General features: G+C 36.2%; 1 long non-coding RNA gene across 23 annotated transcripts in view; it reads right to left on the reverse strand.

Annotated features, from left to right (window-relative positions):
* LOC144288544 (uncharacterized) overlaps nucleotides 1-23,063 on the reverse strand; it is a 493,091-nt gene that overhangs the window by 388,095 nt on the left and 81,933 nt on the right. For 4 of the 23 annotated variants that reach the window (XR_013356462.1, XR_013356460.1, XR_013356453.1 and 1 more), the window contains exon 4: nucleotides 18,920-19,060. The exons of 18 other annotated variants lie outside the window; for them this stretch is intronic. This is a non-coding gene — a long non-coding RNA (uncharacterized LOC144288544). Of the gene's footprint in view, nucleotides 1-18,919; nucleotides 19,061-22,867; nucleotides 23,026-23,063 lie in introns of those variants that run through there. One more of the 23 variants, XR_013356464.1, reaches the window with a different exon arrangement.

Here is a 23,063-nt window from a genome sequence, read left to right on the forward strand (position 1 = left end):
AGACTGGATAAAAAAGCAAGACCCATATATTTGCTGTCTACCAGAGACTCATTTTAGACCTAAGGACACGTCCAGCCTGAAAATGAAAGGTTGGAGAACCATTTACCATTCAAATGGTCCTTAAAATAAAGCTGGGGTAGCAATCCTCATATGAGATAGACTAAAGTTTGTCCCAAAGACTGTAGTAAGAGATGAAGAGGGATACTATATCATACTTAAAGGGTCTATTCAACAAGAAGACCTAACAATCATGAATATTTATGCCCCTAACGTGGGAGCTGCCAAGCATATCAATCAATTAATAACCAAAGTAAAGACATTTAAGTAGGAGACTTAAACACGGCACTTTCTACAAATGACAAATCTTCTAAGCACAACATTGCAGAGAAACAAGAGCTTTAAATGATATACTAGACCAGATGGATTTCACAGAACTTTCCATCCAAACACAACAGAATACACGTTCTTCTCAAGTGCACATGGAACTTCCTCCAAAATAGACCACATCCTGGGTCACAAATCAGGTCTGAACTGATACCAAAAGACTGGGATTGTCCCCTGCATATTTTCAGACCATAATGCTTTGAAACTAGAACTCAATCACAAGAAGAAATTTGGAAGAAACTCAAAATAAAGTTTAAAGGTTAAAGGTTAAAGAGCATCCTGCTAAAAGATGAAAGGGTCAACCAGGAAATTAGAGAAGAATTAAAAAGATTCATGGAGGGGTGCCTGGTGGTTCAGTGGTTGAGTGTCTGCCTTTGGCTCAGGGCGTGATCCCGGGCTCCTGGGATCAAGTCTCACATCGGGCTTCCTGTGGGGAGCTTGCTTCTCCCTCTACCTGTGTCTCTGCCTCTCTGTGTGTCTCATGAATAAATAAATACAATCTTTAGGGGAAAAATATTCATAGAAACTAATGAAAATGAAGATAAAACCACTCAAAATCTTTGGGATACAGCAAAAACAGTCCTAAGAGGGAAATAAATAGCAATACAAGCATCCCTGAAAAAATTAGAAAAAACTCAATACACAAGCTAACCTCGCACCTAAAGGAACTGGAGAAAAAACAGCAAATAAAATCTACACCAAGTAGAAGAAGAGAGTTAATAAAGATTTGAGTAGAACTCAATGAAATAGAGACCAGAAGAACTGTGGAACAGATCAATAAAACCAGGAGTTGGTTCTTTGAAAGAATTAATAAGATGGATAAACCATTATCCAGCCTTATTAAAATGAAAAAAATACTCAAATTATTAAAATCAAGAATGAAAAAGGAGACATCACAACCAATACCAAGGAAATACAAACAATTTTAAAAACATACTATGAGCAGCTATATGTCAATAAATTAGACAATCTAGAAGAAATGGATGCATTTCTGGAAAGCCACAAATAACCAGGGAGGAAATTGAAGCAGTCATCAAAAACCTCCCAAGGCACAAAAGTCCAGGACCAGATGGCTTCCCAGGGGAATTCTATCAAACGTTTAAAAAGAAACAATACCTATTCTACTAAAGCTGTTCTGAAAGATAGAAAGGAATGGAATACTTCCAAAGGCGTTTTATGAGGCCAGCATCACCTTTATTCCAAAACCAGACAAAGACCCCAACAGAAAAGAATTATACACCAATATCCCTGATGAACACAGATGCAAAAATTCTCAACAAGATACTAGCCAATAGGATCTAACAGTACATTAAGAATATTATTCACCATTACCAAGTGGGATTTATCCCCAGGATGCAAGGCTGGCTCAACACTCAGAAAGCAATCAATGTGATAGACAAGAGAAAAAAACAAGAACCATATGATCCTCTCAATAGATGCAGAGAAAGCATCTGATAAAATACAGCATCCATTCCTGATCAAAACTCTTCAGAGTGTAGGGACAGAGGGAACATTCCTCAGCATCACAGCCCACAGCAAATATCATTCTCAATGGGGAAACACTGAGAGCCTTTCCCTTAAGATCAGGAACACTATGGGGAGGTCCACCCTCACCACTGCTATTGAACATAATACTAGAAGTCCAGCCTCAGCAATCAAACAAAAAGAAATAAAAGGCATTCAAATTGGCAAAGAAGAAATCAAACTCTCCCTCTTTGCAGATGACATGATACTGTACATAGAAAACCCAAAAGACTTCACCCCAAGATTGCTAGAACTCATACAGCAATTCAGCAGTGTGGCAGGATATAAAATCAATGCCCAAAAATCAGTGGCATTTCTATACACTAACAATGAGACTGAAGAAAGAGAAATTAATTTCACCCAAAAGTATATGATACCTAGGAATAAATCTAACCAAAGAGGTAAAGGATCTATACCCTAAAAACTACAGAACACTTCTGAAAGAAATTGAGGAAGACACAAAGAGATGGAAAAACATTCCATGTTCATGGATTGGAAGAATTGATATTGTGAAAATGTCAATGCTACCCAGGGCAATTTACACATTTAATGCAATCCCTATCAAAATACCATGGACTTTCTTCAGAGAGTTGGAACACATAATCTTAAGATTTGTGTGGAATCAGAAAAGACCCTGAATAGCCAAGGAAATACTGAAAAAGAAAACCAGAGGTGGGGGCATCACAATGCCAGATTTCAGGTTGTACTACAAAGCTGTGGTCATCAAGACAGTGTGGTACTGGCACAAAAACAGACACATAGATCAATGGAACAGAACAGAGAACCCAGAAATGGACCCTCAACTCTATGGTCAACTAATATTCGACAAAGCAGGAAAGACTATCCACTGGAAAAAGGACAGTCTCTTCAATATATGGTGCTGGGAAAACTGGACAGCCACGTGCAGAAGAATGAAACTAGACCATTCTCTTACACCGACACAAAGATAAACTCAAAAATGGATGAAAGATCTAAATGTGGACAAGAATCCACCAAAATCCTATAGGAGAGTACAGGCAACACCCTTTTTTGAACTTGGCCACAGCAACTTCTTGCAAGATACATCTATGACAGCAAGGGAAACAAAAGCAAAAATGAACTATTGGGACTTCATCAAGATAAAAAGCTTCTGCACAGCAAAGAAACAGTCAACACAACTAAAAGACAACCTACAGAATGGGAGAAGATATTTGCAAATGACATATCAAATAAAGGGTAGTATCCAAGATCCATAAAGAACTTATTAAACTCAACAGCAAAGAAGCAAACAATCCAATCATGAAATGGGCAAAAGACATGAACAGAAATTTCACCAAAGAAGACATAGACATGGCTAACAAGCACATGAGAAAATGCTCTGCATCACTTGCCATCATGGAAATACAAATCAAAACCACAATGAGATACCACCTCACACCAGTGAGAATGGGGAAAATTAACACAGCAGGAATCCACAAATGTTGGAGAGGAGGTGGAGAAAGGGGAGCCCTCTTGCACTGTTGGTGGGAATGTGAACTGGTGCAGCCACACTGGAAAACTGTGGAGATTCCTCAAAGAGTTAAAAATAGAGCTACCCTACGACCCAGCAATTACACTGCTGGGGATTTACCCCAAAGATACAGATGCAATGAAACGCCGAGACACCTGCACCCCAGTGTTTACAGCAGCGATGTCCACAACAGCCAAACTGTGGAAGGAGCTTCGGTGTCCATCGAAAGATGAATGGATAAAGAAGATGTGGTCTATATACACAATGGAATATTACTCAGCCATTAGAAATGATGAATACACACCATTTGCTTCGATGTGGATGGAACTGGAGGGTATTATGCTGAGTGAAGTAAGTCAATAGAAGGACAAACATTATATGGTCTCAACCATTTGGGGAATAATAAAAAGTAGTGAAAGGGAATAAAGGGGAAAGGAGAGAAATGAGTGGGAAATATCAGAGAGGGTGACAGGACAGGAGAGACTCCTAACTCTGGGAAACGAACAAGGGTTAGTGGAAGGGGAGGTGGGGGGGGGATTGGGGTGACTGGGTGACAGGCACTGAGGGGGGCACTTGATGGGATGAGCACTGGATGTTATGCTATATGTTGGCAAATCGAACTCCAATAAAAAATATACAAAAAATATAATAAAAAATAATTCTGAGGTAAAAATAATTGATTGTTTCCCATTTTACAGATAACAAAATGAATGGATAAATAAAATGTGGTATATACATACACTGGAACATTGTTCATCATGTAGCCTTAAAAAGGAAAGAATCTTGCCACATACTACAACATGGTGAATTTTTAAGACATCACGTTAATAAGCCAATCAAAAAAAAAGCCAAATACTGGATGATTCCACTTAAATGAAGTATCAAAAATAGTCAAATTTATACAAACAAGAAGTAGAATGGTTATTAGTAGGGGCTGAAGAGATGGAGAAATGAGGAGCTATTGTATAACTGGTATAGAGTTTCAGATTTGCAAGATGAAAAAGTTCTGGATATTTGTCCCAAAACAACATGAATCTAGGTAACAGCAATAACTGTTGTCATTTTAAAAATGGTCAAGGTGGTAAATTTTATGTGTTTTTTATCACAATACAAATAAATGCAATCTTGAAGATACACAAAACTAGTTAGTAACTGGCAGTCAAGACTTAGGATTGTGATTCAAAATTTTCAAAATCTATTCTAAAGAATACCCCTGGATTCCCGTGTGCCAACCTATTCCCCCAATATCTCTGTATGGCTGACTACATAGCCCATATGGCTGCAACCTGTGGCAACCATGCATCAGCATTCCTGTGTAGGACAATCAGTAATGAGCACAGGCCCTTGTAGACAAAACCTGAGAAAGCAAAAGCCCTATCTTCCCATGCTTGGAACCCAATGTTCCAAGGGAAAACATTAAAACTATCTTTCAAGTGATCAGTATGGTGTGATCACAAAAATAGGCTAGTGGTCCAGACTTGACATGTTATTCCCTTTTATAATGGCTACTTGCTGTCATGGAGAAGTAGGCACTGAAAGATATTGCTTGGTAGGCCCATGGCCATCTCCAGGAAATGAGGCCTAAGGACACATGCTTTACTTATGTGGTGAGAAAACGTTAATTCTAACAGCCCTACTCTCAAACCAACATTTTATCTGTTGGCATGTTTACAAGGAAAGTTGGAAATCGAATAAAGGATAATTGCCCATTCTCAACAGGATGTGGCAACTTTCATCTACAATCCTTTATTTTCAAGCTTTGGCGAGGCCTCCCAAATGAGCTAAATGAGGAATGATTCTGATGGAGGAATGATGTTAAGGCCTTAGTCTGTGTTCCTCCCAGATGCTAGATTAATTGCTGTAATATAAACCCGCAGCACAATGTGTTCTCCACTGATTTCATCCACTTATCTATGGGTCTGTCTGTGATGATTTCCACTAATAGCCAAACAGTGCCCTGAATAACTCACTGAGTTGTACAAGATTGGCCCAAATTTGAATAAAGTTTGTATCTGGTAAAGTTAAAACTTAAAACTATTAGAATCATTACAATAACTGCTGATGATTTTCTCCATTAGACAGTCAGAAGATGCCACTGCTTAATCTTTCTTGAGCACTTTGTAACCTCACTTTTGTTACCAGGATTTGTCTTTGGGATCCACAGGTTTTCTAATAAGGGCTGTTCATGGCATACCCTTAATGAGGACACAAAGTATTGCTACAGTGTGTTTTTCATTTTCTTTTAAAGGATTTCTGTTTATGACATTCAACTTCCCTTGGGAATTTTGCTTCAGTCCAGGAGGCTGAGCTAAAGGGAAACTTCTGTGGCATGCTTAAACTACATTCAATATTAGCGTTCTTTTCCAATATTGACCCCTTATCTTCAGATCAAGCCAGTGAGCTGAAATTCTTCTTAAAAATGAATCTCTCCCTTTTGAGAAATTCAATTCCTCAAATAAACATAACAATGCTAGCTCTACCCTGTGAAGCCCCTGGGTACAAACACAGGACTTCTTTCTGAAAGCCTTCTCCATAGGGATACAGGACCTAACTCTAAAAGCATTGCCAGGCTAATGAGTTAAGACAAAGGAATCTAACAAGAGAAATTAGAATGTATCAGAAACAGAAAAGACCAGAAGCAGGGAAGCAAATTAGTAGGTCATAGTAATAACTCAAGAAAATAAAGACTTGAACTAAAATAGTGACAGTGGGAATGGCGAAAATAGACGGGTGAATAGGCAATCACAGAGATAAAATTGGCAGACCTTGCCAAACTAGTAAATTTGAAACACAAAGAGTAGGAGGAATTTTATCACAGACATCTTCCTAAATTGGAAGTGAGATCATATTCCTCACCTGCTACATCCCTGCAACAGCTTCCCAATACACTTTAGGGTCTCAACTATATTTATTGACTTTAAAAGGCTTAATATAATCTGGCCCTGCCCACTGCTTCAACTTCATTGCTCCCCAACTTCATTCTTCTCCAATTTTTTTTATATAAAGCTCCAGAATCACTGAATTTTCTTTCCCATCCCAATGTTTATGCACTTGCTAGTCCTTTCTGTTCAGAACTCTTCCCCCAGACTTGTATGGCTGTCATTTTCTCTCCACTAAGATCCTAACTCACATCTACCTCCACCACCTCAGGGAAGTATTCACTGCTCCCCAGCTGCAATAACACATTCATGCCTCAATAGTCACTCTTTATATCACCATATCTGTCCCCTCCAGAGCACCTATCAGTACCTGAAATATCTTGTTTTTGACATGATTATTGTCTCTCTCTCTCTCTCTCTCTCTATTAGAATGCAGTTCCATTGGGATGGGAATCCTCTTTATTACCAATGCCTACCAGGCTCTCAAAGAATACTTACTGACCAAGTGATAAACAGATATACATATACATTTACATATGTGTGTATGTGCATGTGCACACATGCCATATTTATAGATAATCTATGGCAAAAAGTTATGGCTTGAGATTAAAACTATCAGACTCAAATACCTTGTTACTTCCAAGTGTGATTCCCATGCTAAGGTAAGAAATATTTATTTATAAGTCTAATAATACAATCATTACATATTGAACTCTATTACACCTAAAAATAATTTTGATAGAGATTTTGATTGAGATACATACTTATCTAGAAATAAATTTCTAAACTATAGTATCTAAAGAGAAGCAAGCTGAATCTCAATTTTATCCCAAGAATTTGTAAATTAAAAGTCATATTTTTGAGTCATGAGAAGAAGGGAGCTGGCCTGCTTAAACCGTTAGGACTATATTATTTTGCTGTATTCTTAGGATATAAGACTACTTTCTCTAATAGAAATGGTAGGTATGTGTCAGATAAAACTACTTTTTGAAGAGGACCTTATTACCTCAACCTGCCCTGATGGAGTCTATTTTAGGAGGCAGAGGAAAGGACCTTCAAGTTCTATATGCCAAGCCATGCTTCTTTATATATATACATCACAGGGCTCTCAAAAGGGTTAAATGAGTTAATGTTATTTTATATTAACTTTACCTACTCTCCATTTTCATATCATTTCTGATTTGAAGGTTCATTGAGGTTCCAACATGGATAACTCTGAGTTCTGCATATCATCAGCAGAGTTCCAGTGACCTCAATCATTGCTTTGTATTAAAAGCAGCATTTGGATGTGCTAGGGACTGGGGTAATTGATCATGACTGAACAAAATGAGTGCTACATACTATCCACATTTTCTTCCTAATTTAGAACTTAATCATTTGAAAATAATTATTTTCACTTGGAAAAAAAAGGGCTCCTCTTCAAGGAAAATGTATTCCATCAAAAATGGACTCTAGGCAATAGCACAATTCCTCATCAGATCTACAGATCTCATACCTAGGGCCACACTTCCCAATGCTGCTGAAATGGGATGGCTGCATTACAACACTGAACAATCCTGTTGCCTGTCCTTACCCTGACCTACAGGGCTTCTTCAATATTCTTTGACTTACTGAGGCTGTGGCTCCAATGGCATGAACAACATTAAATACAGGAATGGTCCCCATCCTCAGGGAGACTTCAATGAAAATAAGCCTCTTGAACTCTGTTTGATGGCACTTTCTATTTCAGCTCCAGTAAACATACACTAAGACTACTAATCCTGGGAAAAGTAACATATATTGAAGCAACCTGAAGACAGGTAGATTATTCCAGTGATGTAGCAATAACTTCACATGAGGCAAATATCCATGGTTATTAAAGAAGGTTTTTTCAAAGAGTCACAGAAGTAACCACTTTGAGTATTTGATAATTATTTGAGGCAAAATTCAATTCCATCATGGACCAGAAACACAGTTTCATTTAAATAATATAACATGTGATGCTTTTGTATTAAGTTGTTAATCACATATTCAAAGTAAGTATTACAGGTGATGCTTTTGTATAACTTGTTAGTTTATCACATATCAAAAGTAAAGCAAGAATATTAAAATAGTTTACAAAACAAAAATAAAACATTTCCTTTGCAAAATCTTTGCAGAGACAGGCATGTTATTAAAAAATATATTATTTCAAGTAAATTATTACAAAATCAACTTATTCTTTAGAATAAAGAATTGTGAGAATATACTTTTAATAAATAACTTAATTATTTATTAAATATATATTATATTATTAAATTATTAAAATAATTATTTATTATTATTAAAATAATTTAATACTTTTAATTCTATTAGTGACATTATCCTAATAATCCTAATATGCTCATATTATCTTTCACATGAATGTATATTTACATAATTTACATAATAATTCATTTTCAGTATTATATTTTACCTAACATTACGCATTTTCAACAGTTTTATATAATCCCCACAATTTTAATAGCTCCATGCTATGTCATCTTTCTTCAAGTTTTTTTCAAATATGTTGCTCTTTTCTAATATGGTTTTGAAATACAGATCATATTCTCTTTTTATGTTTTAGGATGAACTGAAATATTTTAATATCATTCAGATTAATATAACATCTGGCAGACATTACTTATTCTATAATTATTAATTCATAACCACATAAGCACAAATTTATTTTTATTCCCTTTATTTTTTAAGATTTTTTTATCTATTTATTTGAGAGAGAAAGAGCAGAGCAAGTGAGAATATGAGTAGGGGGAGAGGGAAAAGCATGCTCCCCATTGAGCAGGTTGCCTTATGTGGGGCTCAATCCCAGGACTCTAAGGCAGATGCTTAATAGACTGAGCCACCCAGGTACCCCTATTCCCCTTATTTAAATAAAAAAATCAACTGGGAAACTTCTGCCTTTCTGAAACTCATTCTCTCACTTCGAGCTTATTACTTCGTAGTAAGTAATAAGGTTCAGTATTTGCATAATTATTTTTTTTTACCTTTTATGTTCTGCTTTTGTTTAACAGGTAAGCGAATGAAAAATAATTCATTTACCATGGTCATGTCAGTAAACATCAACCCATACCCACATACACCCTTTATCATATTATCTCTAAATGGATGGTTCTTTTCTTTTGTAATCTTAAAACCACATTCCAGCAACCTCCCTAATCAAGTTCTCCCCCCTTTTCCACATACTCAACTACTTTAACTCCATTTCATTTTTCTTCTGGAATACTAAGATTTCCATTAGTAATAGCTACCAAAAAAAGATATATATGTAGTAAGTATTCTGAAAGTTTTTAAGTATCTATTTTAGTAGACCTCACCTGTGAATGATAGCACAGCTAAAGAGCTTTATTAGAATATACTTTGGGGTACCAGAGTGGCTCAGTTGGTTAAGCATCTGACTCTGTTTCAGCCCAGGTCATGATCTCAGGGTCGTGAGATAGAGCCCCACATTGGGCTCCCAGTTCAGCAAGGGGTCTGCTTGAGATTCTCTCCTTTTCTCTCTTCGACACACTCTCCTCCCCCTCCCAAAATAAAATCTTTAAAAAAAATACACTCTTTTTTCTTTAAAGGTTTTAAAGTTATTATTCCATTTTCACTTTTATTGATTGGTGCAAAAAAATCCAACATTTTCTTGACCTTGGTTCTTATAATGATCATTTGCTTATTTCTGCATAAAAGCTTAAACGATGATTTCATATTTTAAGTTTAGTGACATTTAAAGGATATACACTGCTGGTGAGATAGTTGTATACTTGTGTTCTTAAAAACCCATGTTTAGACAATCTCATAAACTTAGCCCAGCTGCCCAGAAGAAATTAACTGACGAACACAGACACCTACAAAAAGTAGCAGGGCTTTTCTTAGGAACTAAGCTCTGGTTCCCTGTATCATACTTTCTCAAATACTTTGTATGGTTTGATAGTTTATTTTATTCCCAACCTTTGCTCCATATCTTCCCAGCTTTTGTGAGACAAGGAAATGCCCTTAGAAGTGGAGGTCTACAGCTTTCCTTCTCTTAATGAGTAATAAAGACAGACATACAGAAAACAAAGGCAAGGGTGAGCCACTGGGTTACACACCACGGAAAAAAGACCTAGCCGTTAAAAGGACCATCGATTAAGCCATCCACAAATGAACAGACCAGTGCTTCAAGGTGAATGGCTTGTGTCCCAGACACTTTGTCATAGGCAGAAATGCTTTCTTTGCTGCCAACTTGGCTTCTGTTGATTTTTTCCTCTACTGGAGAAGTTAGAATAGAGAGGTTGCTTAAAAGGTTGGTATGGTACAGTCATTAACGTCACCTAAAGTAGCCTTAAGAATCCATACTTCCATTATCTCTTTTCTTCACAGAGAAAGTTTGAGTCAAGCACAGGGGGATTTCTGAAAAAGAGAAGACTACTCCTTTTCAGTTGTGTAAGAGGCCATAGCACTGCCTATATCTGTCATCAAACAAATTAGAGGAGAAATTGAGTATCAAGGTCTCAGGAAGTAAATTGAGACATTTCTCTACAACTCAGATGACATATATTCAGTGTGATTTACAATGCTTTTCTGGAAGTCTTCTGAATTCTCTGAATACAAACCATGTTATAATCTAAATACAATGCACTTTTCCAAAGTTCCCAGAATTATAGCGTTGCAAGTAGAAACTGCAGGATTTCAGGTGGATTTCATTTTCAGTCCATCTAGCCTCCTCCAACCAGCATAAGTCTTAGAACAATAATGTGAATTTGTCAAAACAAAAACATTTGTTAGACCAAAGCACTTAGATATGTATATCTCCTATATACTCAGTAGCACTGAATGATGCTACTCAGTGATGAGCAAGCTGTCACTGAAGCAAAAAGATTAAAACATCAGTCTAACTTTGATTGAATCCAGTTTAGGGGAGAAAACTGATTGAAAGAAAGGAATAAGAGGAAGCTGCGGATCCCTGGACCTGAAGGAACTGGGGAGAGAAAGGAAGTCCAAAATAGGAAAGGGCAGGTATCCCTGGGTGGCTCAGCGCTTTGGCACCTGCCTTTGGCTCAGAGCGTGATTCTGGAGTCCTGGGATCGAGTCCCACAACAGGCTCCCTGCATGGAGCCTGCTTCTCCTCTGTGTCTCTGCCTTTCTCTCTCTTTCTCTGTCTCTCATGAATAAATAAATATTAAAAAACAAAAATAGGAAAGGGACCTTTGGCCGCAAGACCCAAAAGGGTGAGTGAAAGAAACTCAGTACTTGGAGGTGCCTGAGGGTGAACCACTTGCTAATTATTGCCTGAGAACGACTCAATGTCCAACAGTCCTGAATACCTGTAAGTGCCCCCACAGTGAAGACACGAGTGTCATGTATTAAGGTGGGAGCTTAAAGAGAAAATCTTTCCCCTGTCCAAGGTGGGTAGAAATTAATACTATTTAAGAATCTTCCTAAGAGTAGAAGCAATTTTGGACAAATCACTACATTTTCAAACATTTATAAACATTTTTCATAGTTGAATCTTTATTGTATATAGATTTTGTGCATTTTATTGAACATAGTAAACACCTTTTCTCACTATTAAAATTTCTGCTAAATAGCATGCTTAATGGCCATATAATGTCTATCCCATCAATTACTAAAACTATCCCCCTATTTGGCTATTAACAAACATAAAAGGCTGGGATGAACATTTTAAGACATAAATACTGGAAGATTTCTCCAAGGTAGGTTTTGGAAATTTAATTGCTGGTGAGAGGGAATGTACAATTTTATGACTTATTTAATGCACATTGCCAAAAAGCTTTCTAGAAGAATCTTAGAAATTCTCTCATCAGGGTTTATATGAATGACCTTATCCCATCAACATAAGCATGGACTATCAGTTTCTTTTAATACTTTTAATAAGTTAAAATGGTATTTCTTATAGTTTTTATAATTATTTATTCATGAGATGAAATATTTTTCATATATTCATTATATGTATGTATATCTTTTCTGACATGTTTCTGTACTAAGAATCTCATTCATTTATGTGAACATATGTTAAAGGACAGAAATTCTTTGCCCATTTTTGTCTCACTTATTGTTCAAACCTTAATTTTATGATAGCTTGACATTAAAGAGTTTTTTATCCCTTGACATTTTCTCTTTTTGATTCCTTCCATTATATACAGAGACCAAATAAACACCCATACAGAGTTCAAATAAATGAATACCTAAATTAAGTAATAGGCTTTGCTATTTATTTCATTTTGTAACTTTATTTACCTAGATTTTTTTTTGTGTGATATAGTACAGTTAATACTGCTGTATAACAACCCATCCCAGGGCAACTTATCTCTGCTCCAAGTGGGGGACAGTGAGGCAGCTAAGGAGAGGCACTACCAGGACTGTGTTTTCAAAGGACGATTTGCTACCCAGTTATAAATTATGCAGTCCGTAGACACCTCTAGCTGTCAGCTCCTTCAGAGAGTCCACCTCAGGTACAGAAAGCTACTTCATCTGAGGTCACATCCTTTCCAGAACAACTTACATCTGATGCCTGAGCAAGAGAAGGACATGAAGGTCTGGCCATTCTAGCTCTACCTTGAACAAACTGGAGGGGCAAAACTCACTATAGAGCTTCACACTTCATTGGCAACAGCTTTGTCAGACCTTTACTGCAGTTTAGATTCTTCCTCTGCCAATAAACTACCCCCACATCCCGCCTTACAGAGCTACTGAAGTCTACTAACTACCCTCATCATTAACTCCATCTCGGTATTTGCTTCCAGAGAACCTAACAAGCAGTAGGCAGCTCAACTGGCTATGGATACTCTTTTAAGATGGCTTAGACCTGCGGCAGATAAATTAAGGGGGCTGGAAACAGAGAGCTCAGCTGGACCTGAGAACTGGGGGCTCTAATTTCTCTTGATGTGGGAATCTCTACAGGCTGTTTGGGTTTATGGTATGGAGTTAGTTTTTATAAGGTACAATTTGAAAATGTGTATTCTCTTCTTATAAGGTACAAAGCTGAAATATTTTTCATCACTGCATTAAATTATATTGTCCAAAATCTCTCTACATTTTTGGGTGCCTTGTATAAAAGAGGGAACTTTTACTTTTCAGCTTTAGAATTTATTTGATATGTACATTCCCCACTATTTGATGACAAATTGAGTCCTTTTACACAGTACCATAAAACTACAGTAAAACTGTAGTTTATGGTATTTTTCTCCAGTTACATAATTTATTTATAATTCTCACCTATGTTAAATTGTTTCAATGACTTAATGGCAGAGTATGAAACTTTTTATTTCATATATAATATTCAATATAAATTTTCCAAAATAGGCATGTGGGTTTTTGTAAATATTACAAATCTTTGAAATTCCATAGCATGTGTAACTAAAATCAAATGAATATTCAGCAACAAAGCTACATACAGGTTGACAGTATGGGAATATTACTCTTAACACACGAAAAGTATTACAAGGACAAGAATGAATTCTCTCTTCTTCACATGGGAACATCTTCCCAGTATGGTGATTGTCATATTATTATGGTTAAAAACACAAAGGATACTTTATCTGCATTATAACCAGTATTATACTTCAGAATTTGAGATCTCAGCTTGCAAATGGTGCCATTACTCATGAAGAGATTTACTGGGCATAACACTTTCAGGAATCTTTCAGGGAAGATTCACAAAGTTGAAAAAATCAATAGCATTTTTTTTAAAAAATAGCATTTTATATTTCTTTAGCTCATAACATTTTCTAAGTTCTTTCATGAAATTACATCATTTAACATGAGATAGACTTAAAACATAAATGTTGCCTACTATACTCCTTTTTAACATATCCTGAGGAAAATGCCCCTTTTTTAAAAAAGGTTCTATGTTGCTAACTCACGGTGGCTTTAATTCATTATGACTTTTAGATGTTTTCAGAGGTACTCAGATCTAGCTCCTCATTACTCATTTTGTATTTTATGATATGGTTTTTGTTCTTTGAGTATACTAATGGAAATTCTTATATTTGTTTCTCACTCAACAAGGTCATTAAATTCTGCTCCCAGTCTCCAGGGAGCTGATGCTTCTGCCCACCACCACCCCTGCACTCTATCCTACCTTACCATAAAGGTGTTCTTTCATGTCAAACCTAATGAAGGTGCTGACTTACATGCAAGTCAGTCTAACAATGTCTTTGAAGTATCTGCTGGGTACATAGCACAGTACTCAAGTTAAAGGAAAACACAAAGGAAACAAAGGATACCGTTCAGCTCTTAAAAAGACTATAACTTAAGATGAAGAGAATGACAAAAATTGAAGCTTATTTTCCCAAGTCAACTTCCATTATGTCCAAGTGCAAATTCCCAGTCAACACTGACTATATATTAAATGTGAAGAAATTAGTGGTATCATACGTCATCTGTCAGAAGAAGTCAAAATACATATTACTGATGAGGGTGTTTAAACCCCAGTGGGACTAATCCCTTTCTTAAAAGCTATTTATTCAGTCCCTTTCATTTTGACTCTGAAAAGTATCCTTTTGTCTACAGCCTACATCTCCAAAATTGTTCAAGATCCTCATATGCTATAGAAAACATGCACATATATTATATATGCATGTATATATTATATATATATACATATAATATATATGTATATATAAAACTAAAGTAAGTTAGGAGAAATCAAGTAAGAATTAATTGTAAAAATTTCTATATTCTATCCTATGCACTATGATAAATTATTATATAATACTATAATTAATTACATAATACATTCTATAATAATTAAGTGTAATTTAGGCATTTGGAAAGTTAAAAAAAAATCTTCTAACAGTGCTTTCCTTGCTGAGAGGTTCCTAAGATGCCTCTTCTAGCTCAGAAGTCGATGACTGCATTTTCATGTGCCAAATTCTATTAAAGATTTAATCCTTAAACTAGCTAACTCCCAAGCTGTATAGTTTGAAATATGGAACTGTTCTGACCTCCAAGACAGAAGCCAGCTAGTTCTCACTGGATTTGAAGTTGCAAATCAGTCAGTGAATGAAAGGTTCTGTGGCCAGTAAGTCCAGAAACACTAGATACAATACTTTCCCCTTAAAGAACTTTAGCATTTAAGGCTCTAATAAGCATCTCAGTTTTTTAAAAAATGTATCTGACTCTGTTGAGCCCAGTATTTTCCAAACCTCTTTGGCCAAAGAACTTCATTTAATACAATAACTGCTGACATCCTGCAGAAATAGTGTTTCAAAGAATATTCATAGGGAAATATTGATCTATCAAAACTCCACTTAATAAATACTAAGTAAGCATTTTCTTCATGAAGTTAATATTGTTTATCTATGCCATAGAGGCAATTAAGATGAGTTAGGCATCACCTGTGTCTTCAAGAAACTTTCAAAGATGTAGAGGAAATGACAGTTTAAAAGCCCAAAAGAACATGCAGTTAGACTCCAAAGAAGGAAATAAGTCCAGTAAGATCAGAGAGAGCTTCAAAAAAGAATGTGGAACTAGAGGTCTGCCTTATAAGAAGATAAGATTTTGCTATGTGTGGGAAGGTAGTCCTACATGGAGATGAAGCCAAGAGGTTTTGGAAGGGTTGAAGAACAGATGTCCTGGAATGTGCATAGAAGGGCATGAATTATAAAACTAAACTGAAGTAAGATCAGATTATTCTGGCACCCAATTTTCATATTTAATTAAAACCTATGTATAGCAGTGACTACTGGGAATAGCAATACAACTAAAATCCAGACGGACTATGTAAACATAGTGGGTCAATAATTAAATCAAGATTTCCAACACGCTTTTTTTTTAAAGATTTTATTTATTTATTCATGAGAGGCAGAGAAAGGGGGGCGGGGGCAGAGACACAGGCAGAGGGAGAAGCAGACTCCATGCAGGGAGCCCGACGTGGGACCCGATCCCGGGTCTGCAGGATCAGGCCCTGGGCTGAAGGCGGCACTGAACTGCTGAGCCACCCAGGCTGCCCCTCCAACACATGTTGATAAAATTTTGTGACAGGCAAAAAACAAAAAATTTTAAGAGCAAAGAACCTTTGTACCAAACATATTGTCAGGAAATGCATCCTAGAGGAGTTCATAGTTTAAAAATGGAATGTTGAACTTTATTCTGTCAACCATCGGGAGACACCTAAGTTGTTTATTTTTCAAGGGGCAATTGGATCAAAATTCTCTTTTCAGAAGATCTCAGGGGCAATGTGAAAGACAGATCGGCAAAACAAACAGGAGGCAAAAGACCCAACCAACAGTAAGCTATTGTATTACCTTGTAAAGTTTATAAGCACCAAAGTTCGGGTGGGGTTAGCAATTGAAGAGAGAGGCAGACAGATATAAAAGAAGCTCAACATATTCTAATAACCAATTAGATGCAGAGTTACAGAAGAGGAGAAAGGAAAGGATATTTTCCGGTTTCCCATCTGAGATAATAAAGAGTTAATTTATTTCTACAAATAGGTCAGAACAAAATACCAGTAAACATGGAATACAAATGTTCAAAGGATGGAATACAAATGTTCAAATCACCTAGTTTTGTTCAGAGATAACATTCTCCCACACAGACATACTCTTCCTTATAAAGAGTCACTATAATCCAGAGCAGGCAGTCTGTTCATTATGAAGCAGAAAAAAACACTATAGAGATTTCATTGAACTGGGAAGGGGCACACACAGCTTTGCAATACCTTGCTTATGAATAATCCCCATTTCTATCACGACCTATGAGAATCAAGAATTGCCATATGCCAATGTTAAAGAGCTCCTCACCTTTAAATTTTATGATTGTCCATCACATTCTACTCCCTTGATTCTTCCTATCAACTATATCAAAAGAATGCAGTAGTCTCTGAAAAGTCATAATCCTTAATTCAAAGTTAAATAGAAGTAAAGTGTATGGGATAGGCACTGCCTGCCTTGCCAAGAGCTGAGATAACAAGTCAGTAATCATGAAAAATCATGAAAACCCTAAATTGTGAACACATTTAGATTTCCTTAGTGGTACAGAAACCATCAATGACACATTTCCATTGGTCAAGAATATGTGCAGTATGTTTGCCTTGTCTGTTTTGATTTAAGGATCTCTAACTAGTCTTAAATTAACTTTTTTGCCTAATGTCAAATAAGATGGAACCATTCTAGTTTGATCAAACTAATAAAATTCACAAATTAAGGAAGATTCTAACTTACTTCACTATCTTTCAAAGATGACAATTTGATCCTTGATAAACTTTGTCCTCCAAAATGTATAGTCCTTTGTGAGAGGGCCCTTAAATAGTAAACAAAGTTAGGGTTCTGGTGTCATCATGTGCTGGAGCCCTTATGTGTTAAACTTTTTTGACTTGTTTAAACCATTATTCCCGGTAAGCTAATTCAGTGATAGAACTTGGGTCTTGTTTTTCCCCTCTTAGAGCTCTATGAAAATGATTCAAATTATTTCATACACACACACACACACACACACACACACACACACACAGTCTTTATTATGGTGAAAGAAATATGGGTTCGATTCTGATCCCTTCACATCTTAGGTATTTGCTATTATTCAGTTAAAAAAAAGAGATTGTGTCCCTAGAGTGATCTAAAGTACTTTCTTAAGTAACCTTAGATACAGAGGATCCAGATATGAACATTTAAGTGGAACTAATGTAATTAGGATATATTTAGACTCTTTTCCCTATTGTAGCATGTTTGCCCTGAGGCCCAGAGTCATGTCCGGTCGAGTTTAAACTACAGATCTCAGAAATTTCTGCTAAAAAATATTAAAATCCTTTTAAGCATTAAAAATCTTTAGTGCATTGTTATTTTTCTTTTTCCCTTATTAAGAAGAAAATATATTCCCTTATTATTTTTCTTTATGGAGTGGCCTACTTACAAGTAGTAAGTTCCCAGACTGCAGAAATTCAATTCATGTGTGGATGACCAGTTTCAGCAATGTTATAGAAGGCATTCCTGTATCATGTAATGAATTTTACTTAATAATCACTAAGATCTCATTCATTTAATGACTCTATTATCATCTTTTGTTTTTGGAAGTTCAAAAACTCCTGCTTTCTCTCCATAAGTTGCAACTCTTTTCTCAGGTATTAAAACTCCACAATTTTATACTTTATATTCCTCACTGAACATCAAGCCTAGCTTCTATTACATCTACTTTTTTCATCTGTACTTGAATTTTACTGAATTATGTTTTTAAGTCACCTTTCTATACCATGAAGTATAATATCAGATTTTTCTAACACCCCTAATATTGTTTTATTTTCTTGGAATTTTTTACCCTAATGAAATCTTTCTCATGAGAACCATGTGATAATGTGGACCAGCCCATGAGATATGCTGGGAACTCTGCCAAGCCGACTGAAAGGACTAACTTGTTCTGAGAATAACTGACTAGCATAAGGAGTGGGCCCTTGTCCCAGATATGCAAAAAGTCACAACATATTCCAACTTCCTTCTAACAGTATCTGCAGGATATTATCTGGATATGAGGCTAGAGATACAAAGTAATAAACAATACTGAAAATTGGGTTAATGTTGTCATTCCATTTGTGAAAAATTATTTCTGAACACGTCCTAAGCCAACTACAGAAAGTACTAGAAACAGACTCACTCAATGGCAAGCATCAAGAAGTGTGTTAAGACCACAGCTAAAGGGATACCTGGGTGGCTCCACAGTTTAACGCCTGCCTTTGGCCCATGGCGTGATCTTGGAGTTCCAGAGATTGAGTCCCACCTCGGGCTCCCTGAATGGAGCCTGCTTCTCTCTCTCTTCCTGTGTCTCTGCCACTCTCTCTGTGTCTCTCATGAATAAATAAATAAAATCTTTAAAACAACAACAACAACAGCTAAAAAACAAAGGGCTCTCATCCTAGCTAGAAACTGTAGAAAGTATTCTAATGACGGCAGCAGCAGTACAGGAAAACACTGTGATCTGTTTGGCACAGGCTACACAAGGATCACCGCCAGTATCATGAATATGGTCTATCTTAATTCCAATCGAGCATCTCATGATCATCATGCACTCCCTGCCCTGGTATAATTAATTGGCTTTGGGCATTGCTCATGTCTGAGCCTGGGATGAAAAACATCTGTGACTATAACTTTGCAAAATGTTTTAAAAAATGGATTGAAAATCTGCCCTATAATTTCACATGTTTGCCAAAATCAGCTTTCTAAACATTCATTTTATTTTTCAGGATTTTTTTTAGGCCTTCTCTCAGAATCTCTAATTCTGCCAATTCATGATTGCTTATCTGAAGATTATGTTCCAATTTTAAATCCTTAAGCATTTCTCTGTTTGAGAAAATGAATTTAGGAATGACATCTGGACTAGTTGGCACTTCTATGTGGTCTCTGTTGCACTATAGGAATTTACTGACAGGATTTGTGACCTGGGGCATTGAATTTCAACAAATGTTCATATAGTAAAAAGGCTCTCATCAGTTCTATGCTGAAGAAGTTTCAACGAGCTTCTCTGAAAAGGCTGGCTTGTTTTTTTCTCCCTTTATAGTTTTCAGAATGATTATAAACTAAAAAAAAAAACCTCCAACAACAAAGTTCCCCATTCTCTCTTCTCTTTCCTACCTAAAGTGGGATTCTCTAAAGTTTCCTCCCTAGTCTTGATATAAAAAAAATCATATTAATAAAGAGATACATTCTTTTTTAATTAAACATTTCAGCAAATCTTCCATTTTTGAACACTGGTGAAACTTTAGACTGTTCATTGCTTATTAAATTCTTTATGTAGAGATGTATAATCATTTTCCTAAAATTATTAGTTAGCATGATATTTAACTCCCACAAATCTCAATTTCATTCTCTATAAAGTCAGAATTTTTTAGTAGTATAATATTTATGGTAGTTTATCTCAGAGTGGTGTTGTGAGCATTAAATGATATAATGTATGTAAAATGGCTTAGCTAGCTATAATCTGTAGTAACTACCATTACTATTGGTTAGTTTGTCACTAATATAAGCTAGTGGGTTTCTCCCACTATGGTCCCTCTTCCCAGATGGAGCATGAGAGTAGGTTTACCAAAACAGTGTGATGCAGGTGTCCTGTATAAAGGGAAAGTGGCACTTCACAGCTGATGTTTGGGAGACTTGGATGTAGGACCAAAAATCTGAGACTCCTCTTAAAGGGTTACAAACCCAGTCCTAAGCAGCACAAACTGAGACGAACAAGTCAAAATGAGAAGTCAAGAAGGTCCAGAATCATGGGAAGCTGATGCATCTAAACCTTAGAAAGAAAGGTTTTGCAAAGTCAAGGAGGAAGTAGATTACCTTCTTATATATTCTTAGCCCAGAAGTGAACATCCACCCTATTCCATCTCTGATAATGCTGAAAAATTAAAAAATATCTAAGACTTCTTTATCATACAGAGAACAATAGTACAAATTTGTCTAACCTAGAATAGTTTCAGCCAAGATTATGTTCTTAGTTAACCTTGGCTCTTGGACACATACACTCTTTCATTTTTAACCTTCTATTCTGTTTAAGCAAAACCACTGGAGATTTCAAAAGCACTCAGCAGGCCTGAGGATTGTTGATAGATTTCAAGATTTTGTTGAGTACTTTAAACTGATTAATTATAATATACTGTTCAGAAACTGTTACACAACACCATTTTTGTAATTTATTTGTATAAACATATATCCAATTTGCATTATGTTTGTTTTTTATGGTCTGTAAATACTTAAATTCCCACTATATTTTTCAAAGGTTTTACCAAAGACATTAACATCAACTCATCCATACTAATGTTTATAATTTAAAACTTGTTGTGTGTATATATGTATACACACACACACCATCTAATGGTATTTGATTGTGGGTATCTCTACCCATGAGCAAATCTTTTAGATGTTACAAGGTTATTGTACTAACTGATAAGAGAATCAAGATTAAAACAAGCTGAGTGAAGTAAGTCAGTCGGCGAAGGACAAACATTATATGTTCTCATTCATGTGGAGAATATAAATAATAGTGAAAGGGAATATAAGGGAAGGGAGAAGAAATGTGTGGGAAATATCAGAAAGGGAGACAGAACGTAAAGACTGCTAACTCTGGGAAACGAACTAGGGGTGGTAGAAGGGGAGGAGGGCGGGGGGTGGGAGTGAATGGGTGACGGGCACTGGGTGTTATTCTGTATGTTAGTAAATTGAACACCAATAAAAATAAATAAATAAAAAAAATAAAATAAAAAAATAAATTAAAAAAAAAGATTAAAACAAGACAAAAATAGGTAGTCTTTTTCCTAAGTCACATTTATTTTCTTTTCACCTTCAAATATTACTTGTAATATGAAGAAATTTTAGGAATAAATGTACTCAAGCACTTACTATACCTTATTGTAAATGTTCCTCTCTGTCCATTGACCCACTACCCTATAGGATCTTTGAAGACAGAGTCTTATTCCCTGGGCCTAGCATCATACCTGACACTTAGTCATTACTCAACTAATTAATTAGTAAGTCAAAAATACAGTAAGGAAAAAATTTCTTCTACACTATAAAATAACATTTAAACACTTTGAAATTTAAAACCAATTTATAATCGAACTCTGGAATTGGCATGATACTAAGTTACTTATCTTAAACTTGCATTGCTTATATTATATATACTTATACATAAAAATAAGGAAAAATATTCATTGAAAAATACATTTAAAGAGAAAAGAGCGATAAATATTTTAAATATCTCAATAAATTTTCATTTTTCACACCTTTCCTCCCATTTTTTTTCCATAAAAATGTATCTCAACAAGGTTAGATAGAAAAACACAGATAGGGATCCCTGGGTGGCGCAGCGGTTTGGCGCCTGCCTTTGGCCCAGGGCGCGATCCTGGAGACCCAGGATCGAATCCCACATTGGGCTCCCGGTGCATGGAGCCTGCTTCTCCCTCTGCCTGTGTCTCTACCTCTCTCTCTGTGACTATCATAAATAAAAAAATAAATAAATAAAAATTAAAAAAAAACACAGATAATTCAAAGATAGCCTCACTATTCTCTGTGAACAATGATGCCAAGAAAGACAGAAGTAATAGAATCTGTTGATATACCAACTCAGTTTCAAGGACTTTTTATTTTTTTTAAAGATTTATTTATTTATTCATGATAGAGAAAGAGAGAGAGAGAGGGAGGGAGAGAGGCCAAGACACAGGCAGAGTCTGAGGGGAGCAGAGGAAATGAGCAGGATTGTGATGCAGCTACAGTGAAGGTCTCAGCACTTCTTGCAGGGAGTTGTGACTTGGCGGGCTCTTCTGAACTCTATAAAACTTATTTTTATAGATTTCTGATTTCCAGCACTTAGCACTATAACTGGCATAAAATATGTCTTTTCATGGAGAAAACAAATAAGGGCCTTTTAAAAACTGTTTAAACACTTATTGAAAACACAGTCCCTTTGGATATCTTCTATGACTCAAAGTAGTAAAGTGACTGCAATGTATCCATGTGCTAGTCAGAGCTGACTATGTGGGGCTAGATAGAAACTTTTCCCCAGGAAGAGTTCAGAAGAGCCCGCCAAGTCACAACTCCCTGCAAGAAGTGCTGAGACCTTCACTGTAGCTGCATCACAATCCTGCTCATTTCCTCTGCCCTATTCTGCTTACCTCCCTCTGTGACACGTGCTTTCCCTGGCCCTTCCCAGTAAACCTCCTGTACACAGGTCTCCATCTCCTCCGAGTCTGACGTAGGAACCCACGCTGGAACATTTGGCAACCCATGTGTTTCTTCCCACTGGTCATACAGTTCTCTCAGCACTCTAGAAAGTACATTTGCCTTGTATGAACTTGATAAGGC

This window comes from Canis aureus, chromosome 18 (genome assembly GCF_053574225.1).
Source record: "Canis aureus isolate CA01 chromosome 18, VMU_Caureus_v.1.0, whole genome shotgun sequence".
Classification (NCBI taxonomy): Eukaryota; Metazoa; Chordata; class Mammalia; order Carnivora; family Canidae; genus Canis; species Canis aureus.